Source organism: Lygodium microphyllum, chromosome 5, assembly GCF_053477565.2.
Source record: "Lygodium microphyllum isolate KBCC chromosome 5, Lygodium_microphyllum_v1.1.10, whole genome shotgun sequence".
Lineage (NCBI taxonomy): Eukaryota > Viridiplantae > Streptophyta > Polypodiopsida > Schizaeales > Lygodiaceae > Lygodium > Lygodium microphyllum.
The window spans coordinates 68,230,901-68,239,101 of record NC_141139.1 but is presented as its reverse complement, the minus strand read 5'-3'; positions in this window follow the sequence as shown (position 1 = coordinate 68,239,101).

Below are 8,201 nucleotides of genomic sequence, written 5' to 3'. Positions count from 1 at the left end.
GTGCAGATTGGAAAAATTCCCTTGTCTATGCAGGGTGGGAAAAAGAAATACCTGTCCGATGTATTTCATGTCCCGAATATCACCAAGAATCTGGTTTCAGTTGGTCAAATGGTTGAACAGGGCTTGCAGGTCAGATTTAATCCTCATGGATGCTTTGTTGAGGATATGAAAAATAAAGGTCGCTTGATAGCAAAAGGAAAGAAGAAGGGCAGAATGTTTACATTGGATGCAGACATGTCTGAATTGAGTGCAGCAATGTTTGCACATGGGACCGGTGTAGTTGCAGATATTGATATCTGGCATAAACGCATTGGTCATGTTAATGTACAGCGACTTAAATCAATGCAGGCCCAAAATATTGTTGCAGGATTGCCCAAATTCAAGGTTGCAGAAATGCATAAGGTATGTGAAGCCTGTCAGTTTGGAAAACAGGCAAGGAAACCATTTCCTAGACATGTTCAAGAGAGTGAGAAGCCATTGGAATTAATTCACTCTGATGTGTGGACAACTAAAGCTGCATCTCTTGGAGGCTGTCATTATTTTGTCAGTTTTATTGATGACTATAGCAGAAAAGTTTGGGTGTATTTTATGAAAAAGAAAAGTGAAGTTTTTGGGCATTTCAAAACTCTTAAAGCTATGGTTGAAAAAGAAACAGGCTTGCAGATAAAATGCCTAAGGTCAGATGGAGGGGGAGAGTACCTCTCAAATGAGTTTGCAAAGTTCTTGCGGGAGCATGGCATAAAGCAGCAATATTCATGCAGTTATACCCCACAACAAAATGGAATTGCAGAAAGGAAAAACAGGCATATTGGAGAGGTATCTCGTGCCATGCTCAATGAAAAAAACTTGCCAGATTTTTATTGGGCTGAAGCAGTTGCTACAGCAGTCTACATAATGAACAGGACGCCCACTGCAGCAATACATGGAATGACTCCAGAGGAGAGGTATACTGGTAGGAAACCAGATATTTCTCATTTGAAAATTTTTGGTTGCATTGCCTATGTACATGTGCCAGATGAGCTGAGATCCAAGTTGGATCCAAAAGCTGAGAAGTGCATCTTTATTGGTTACTCTCTGCAGCAAAAAGGGTATAGATGCTATAACCCTTCTACTCGTAAGTTTACAGTGAGCAGAGATGTTGTTTTTGATGAGATGAGTAGCTGGTATAAACTAGTAAATGTGATTGATGATGAAGATGCACAAAATGGTAATGCTACACAGAATTCACAGCAGCAGTCACAAAATATTAGTGGACCTGGAGCGTCCTCTAGCAGTGGTTCACATTCTTCGCCATGGACAGGCAGATTGAGATCAGGAGAATCTTCTCAAAGCAATGCAGATAGTGGTATGCAGGTATCACGAAAAGGAAAAGAGAAGGTTGATCAGCCCATGTTTGATGTGAATGCAGGTCACTCTTATGTGGATGGTGAATCCAGTGGCTCAGAACAGAGCATTGATGATGAGTTGGGTATTCCTTCTATTGTTACACCTGGAGTAAGGAAGACCAGGGATGTTTTGAGAGCACCTGGGAGTGAACCTACTTTGCGCAGGTCTACAAGAGCTAGGTATCCTGTGGATAGGCTGAAATATGATGGATTTACAGCCATTCACTATGCATATATGGTCAAAGTGATACAGGAACCAGAACCCACATCTTTTGAGCAAGCCATGGGAAAAGAAAAATGGGAGAAAGCCATGGATGAAGAAATGGATGCCTTGGAAGCAAATGCTACATGGGAGTTAGTACCTTTGCCTAAAGGTAAGAATGCAATTGGCTGTAAGTGGGTTTATAAGGTGAAGCACAATGCTGATGGTTCTGTGAACAGATACAAGGCAAGATTAGTAGTCAAGGGGTATGCACAAACATATGGCATTGACTATGAAGAAACATTTAGTCCGGTTGCAAGGATGGCAACCGTAAGAGCAGTCATTGCTATGGCTGCATCAAAGGGATGGTCTTTACATCAAATGGATGTAAAGAATGCCTTCTTGCATGGTGATTTGCAAGAAGAGGTCTATATGGAGCAGCCACCAGGTTATGTGCATGCTGTTCATCCTGAGTTTGTTTGCAGGTTGAAGAAAGCCTTGTATGGCTTGAAGCAAGCACCTAGAGCATGGTCTGACAAGATAGGACAGTATCTTGTCACTATTGGCTTTCAGATTTCCAAGGCAGATTTGTCACTTTATGTGAGAAAAACAGAGAAAGGTATTATGCTGCTTGTCATTTATGTTGATGATTTGATTATGACAGGTGACAGTGATGAAGATATCCTTCATGTGAAAATGCTATTGAAGCAGAAGTTTGAGATGAAGGATTTGGGAGAGCTGCGTTATTTCTTGGGCATTGAGGTGATTAGATCACCAAGTGGGATACAGCTCTTGCAGAGGTAGTATGGATTGGACATGCTGTCCAAATATGGGATGACAGGCTGTAAGCCTATTTCAGTTCCTTTGGAGCAAAATGTGAAGCTGAGCACAGATGCAGGTGAGCTTCTAGAAGACCCTACTATGTATAGACGCATAGTAGGAAGTTTGATTTATATGACTATTACCAGGCCAGATTTGAGCTATGCTGTTGGATTGGTAAGTCAGTTTATGCAGGCTCCAAGGAAACCACATTTGGATGCGGCTAGACGCATACTTAGGTATGTGAAGTCCACATTGCAGTATGGACTATTTTATGAGACTGGGGTTCAGATACAGTTGCATGGATACACTGATGCTGATTGGGCTGGTAGTATTTCTGATAGACGATCTACCAGTGGATATGTATTCTCTTTTGGGAGTGCTGCAGTCACTTGGAGCAGCAAGAAACAGCCTACAGTTGCCTTGTCGAGCACAGAGGCTGAGTACAGGGGTGCAGCAATGGCTGCATGTGAGGTGGCTTGGTTGCATAAGCTACTTTATGATATGCATCAGTCTACAGATGGGCCAGTTGTCATTTATTGTGACAACATGAGTAGTATACACTTGGCAAATAACCCAGTCTATCATGCTAGAACAAAGCACATTGAGGTGCATTATCACTATGTGCGAGAGAGGGTTTTACTAGGTCTTATTGATCTAGTTTATGTCAGCACAGAGGATCAGGTAGCTGACATATTCACGAAGGCATTGGGCGCAGAGAAGCTGCGCAAGTTCAGAGACCTGCTTGGTGTGCAGGAATTGGGATTGAGCTCGAGGGGGAGTGTTGAGATATCGAGCTCCACTCGTGATACGCCAGGGTGACCGTTGTATATTTATGTCACCGACTTGTCAGTTGCAGACGCGGTTGGTACACCGCCCATGAATAATAGCTACATGATAGCTATCCTTATCTACTCTAGTTCGTGGCTCAGTTAGTATGCCACCTTAGTTAGTTGAGTTTGGTTTGAGACCCATATATAGGGTTCTTCTATTTCTTTGTACTTGAGTTCTTTTGGCTTACACAACTAAGAAGAGGAAAACTGTTTTCAGCCTCCACCCTTGTGTGTCTTCCCCCATTGTGCAAGCAAGAAAGCTTCAAGCGAGACTCCTTCCTTCTCTCCCACAATCTTGACAAAATATGATGCCAAGTAACAATTGTATTACTGCCAAGTTATCACTGTGAGCATAGAGAAACATCATAACAAAACCACATGTGATCTATGCAATTGACCCATGCTGTTAGAAATCAAGCTCACCGTCAGTGTTTCTTCATCTATGACCAACATCTATGACAGCTTGTGTATACAGCTGTCTACATGTGACTACATTAAATAAGTCGGGTGAGTAGTCAATCAGTGACCTGACTAGAGTTAGTCAGTCTAGTCTACATTTACACTAGGTCACTTTATCTTGTAGTGTGTGTGTGCTTTTCAGAAGAGTGTGTGGAAATGAAGGAATGAGCTTGAGAGCCTGAAGGCTCATGGATATGGAGTCTTTCCCTTTCTCTCTCTCTACTCTTTGAACATGGTATCAGAGCTTCATCTATGAGGCTGTGGGAGAATGGGCATGACAACTTGCAGTGCAAAGGAGATGGAAGTAAGGAATGAGGAAGAAGTTGGACACTTGCAAATGAAGCCATAGTTAAAGGAAGGAATCAACGTGGACTACCTTTTGAAAATCGTGGACTACCTCCTGAAAATCAGCAACCTGTGTCTGAAAATCGTGGACTGGCTCCTGAAAAATAGCAACCTGTATCTGAAAATCTGCGCCTGTTGATCTGAATGGACAACAACCTGTATCTGAAAATCTGCGCCTGCTGATATGAGTGGACAGCAACCTGTCAATCTTCAGTGGGGCACCTGGACAAGGTTCATAGAGCATGTATGCTCACTATTGAAGATATTTGAAGTGTGCAAGAAGTAAATGCTTATGTGGGAGCTCTGTTATGAGCTGGAGTGACAGACACAGACCTGTAATAATTTCTGAACTGCTGTAAACATGAATGGACAGCATGCATTCAGTCATTACTGACACACAGGAGCCTTGTACTACACTCAGAAGGCATCTTTGGAGCACAAGAATGTGTCAAAGCATGTATACATTGGATCAAATGTCTTGGAGCTGAGATCTCTTGCTCAGAATACTCAGATCTGAAAATCAATGACAGGCTGAAAACTGTCATACACAGTCAATGACAGAATACTCAGATATGAAAATCAATGACAGGCTGAAAACTTTCATACACAGTCAATGACAGAATACTCAGATCTGAAAATCAATGACAGGTTGAAAACTGTCATACACAGTCAATGACAGAATACTCAGATCTGAAAATCAATGACAGGCTGAAAACTGTCATACACAGTCATTACTGAAGCAATACAGGTCATCTTGGGGGTTCCATCATCTATATGAACTGGCCTATACATGCTGAATGCATGGAGAATTGAAGCAAGCAATGAGCATCATTGAAAACTGAATTTTGAAGCTGGAATATGCAGTTACACTGTCCTGGTTAATTTTGGAGCTGCTTGGAGCTTGGTATGCTGAATTCTGGTTGACTGCAACCTGAAACTGAATTTGTTGACACACTCAGTTTTGGACTTGAAATTGCTACTGGTTACTCACAATTTATAATTTTTAGACTGCATGTATGTACCCTGGCAATGAGGTTACATAAGCTTAAGCTAAAGCAAACACATAGCTTATGTATTGATAGTTATATCTACAGTTGAGACCACTTGTTTGAGGGTTGTTTTGGGGTGTCAGTGGGCTGAAATACCCTGGTTTTTTTCTGCAATTTAGTGCAAAAAACTGTCATAAACTGTTACAGACTGAACTTAGTTAGTCATACTTATTGGACTGCAGGGAGTCAGGCACTTGATAGACAGTCTATTGCATCATGGCTAATGCACATAGGACTGACAATATCACTCAGATAGTTGGAGAGAAGTTGGATAATAAGAACTTTACATTATGGAAATTCAGAATGAAAAACTTTCTGGTTGGCAGAGGTTATTGGGATTTATGTACATGAGATGAAGTTGCTCCTGAGTTGCCTGCACACAATCCAACAAATGAACAGAAAAGAGCCTACATGCTATGGAATGAAAGAGCATGCAAGCTACTGCATTGGTTTTCCTTATGTATATCTAATGCTATGGTAATTCAAATCACTGGATGTGAGACTCCAAAGGATGCTTAGGACATACTGATGAAAAATTATGGAACCATGACACATGCAAGAAAGATCCAGTTGAAACAGCAGTTCAACAACATGTCTAGGAATGGCAAGAGCATCCAGACGTATACCACGGAGATTAAGACCATAGCTGATCAACTTGCTACTATTGGATCAAGTGTATCAGAAGATGATATGATTGCTATTGCTTTGAATGGGTTAGGCAAAGAGTACAAAGCTTTTGACACTTCTATTTCTGTCAGAGAAGAGCCCCCTAGCTAGGAAGAGCTAGTTGCTTTGTTGCTGCATGAGGAAGTCAAACTTTGTTTGAATACAGGTTCTAGTGCATCTCAGAGTAGAGACATTGTGTTGTACTCTAGCCAGCGTGGCAGAGGATCTAGAGGTCGTGGTTCGTTTCGAGGTCGTGGTGACACTCGTAATACTTATGGACAGCAGCAGAGCAGAGTAATTGGCATGGTGCAAATACACAAGGCCAGCGTGGATCTGGTGGATTTAGAGGCAGGGGGAGATCACCCCGAGGTAGAAGTGGTGGTTCTAGTTCATGGCAGTCGTCTGATCAGTCCAACAGGGACAAGGACTGCCATTATTGTGGCCGGTATGGGCCTATTGCAAAGGATTGTTACAAGAAGCAAGGAGATATGAAGGCAAAGGGCATACAGCATGGGCACTATGCATCTTCCAGTGGTGCTCATGATGAGTCAGTTGATAGACTCTTTGCTATGCAGCATGTATCTAAAAATGCATCGAGACATGATAGAGATGATAGATGGTACATTGACTCTGGAGCGTCAAACCACATGACCCCGCATGGAGAGTGGTTTGATGAGATGGTTGCAGGTACACATGGTCATGTATGTACTGGGGATGATACCCAACATGACATAAAGCATAAAGGGATTGTTCCATTGATGATGCCTGATGGCAAGAAGAAAGGCCTGCATGATGTCTTACATGTACCGACCATAACAAAGAATTTGTTGTCTATGGGTCAAATGGCAGAACAGAATCTGCAAGTGAGGTTTAACAAGGATGGATGTTTCATTGAGGAGTATGGAAATGGCTGCAAGATAATTGCCAAGGGCAGAAGGGATGGCATGATGTTTACTTTGGAAGCGACCATTCCTGAACTTAAAGCAGCTATGTTTGCTCATGATGAGAGTGCCATCAGAGATGTAGAGATCTGGCACAAGAGAATTGGACATGTCAATGTACAAAAGCTGAAATCTATGCAGTAGAAATAAGTAGTACTTGGATTACCTAAATTCAAGTATAATGATTTTGGTCATGTATGCCCTGCATGTCAGTTTGGGAAGCAGGCATGGCTTCCTTTCATGAGACATGTAAAAAACAGCACTAGGCCTTTACAGTTGGTACACTCTGATGTCTGGGGTCCTTCACATAATGCTTTCTTTGGCGGTGCACGATATTATGTCTCATTTATTGATGATTTCAGCAGGTACACTTGGCTTTATATCTTGAAACATAAGGATGATGTGTTTGATGCATTCAAAGACTTCAAGAAACATGCTGAAAATGAATTGGGCTGTTACATATCATGTTTGAGATCAGATGGAGGAGATGAATATGTCTCAAACTACTTTGACAGGTATTTTGCTAAACATGGGATCAGAAGACAGCTCACATGCAGTTATACATCGCAGCAAAACGGTGTTGCAGAGAGGAAAAACAGGGTTTTGATGGAGTCAGCTAGAGCTATGCTGAATGAAAAATGTCTGCCAAATGGTTATTGGGCTGAAGCAGTGGTGACTGCTATATATGTGCTGAATCGAACCCCTACAGCAAGGATTCATGATGTCACTCCATATGAACGGCTGTATGGTCATAAACCTGATATTTCACACTTGAAGGTATTTGGCAGCATTGCATATGTGCATATACCGGATGAGAAGAGGAAGAAATTGGATCCTAAGGCAGTGAAAAGTGTGTTTATTGGATATGCACAGGAACGGAAAGCTTATAAGTGTTATGTACCTTCTACGTAGGAGACACTCATAAGCAGAGATGTGGTATTTGATGAGTTAGCATCTTGGTATGGGAATCCTGTTGCAGTGCCTACTGATGGCTCACCCAGTATGAGTCATGCTGAAAATACTCTTGCAGAGAGTACTTCCATGACTGGTCAGACAGGTGATGTATCATCTACAGTGAGTCCTTGGACAGGACGATTACAGAGTCGCACTACTGCATCCACTGACATGGATATGTCAGTGAGGGGGAGAACAGATAAGGGAAAAGAAAAGGTTTTTGAAGATGTAACAGGTCCACTCATTGCAGGTTATGATTCATCTAGCAGTGAAAGCTTAGATAGTGAATTGAGGATTCTGTCTGTTATGACGCTAGGTGCTAGACAGAGCCGTTATGTGCCGCCTCATGAGAGGCAAGCTCACAGTGAGCCACAGCTCAAGAGATCAGAGAGGGTCAGACGACCTGTTGACAGGTATACTTACACTGGATATTCAGCCCGTCATTATGATTATATGACGAAAGTAACAGGTTTTAGAGAACCAAGTAAGTTTGATGAGGCAGTTTTAGATGAGAATTGGCGTGCTGCTATGGATGAGGAATATTCACC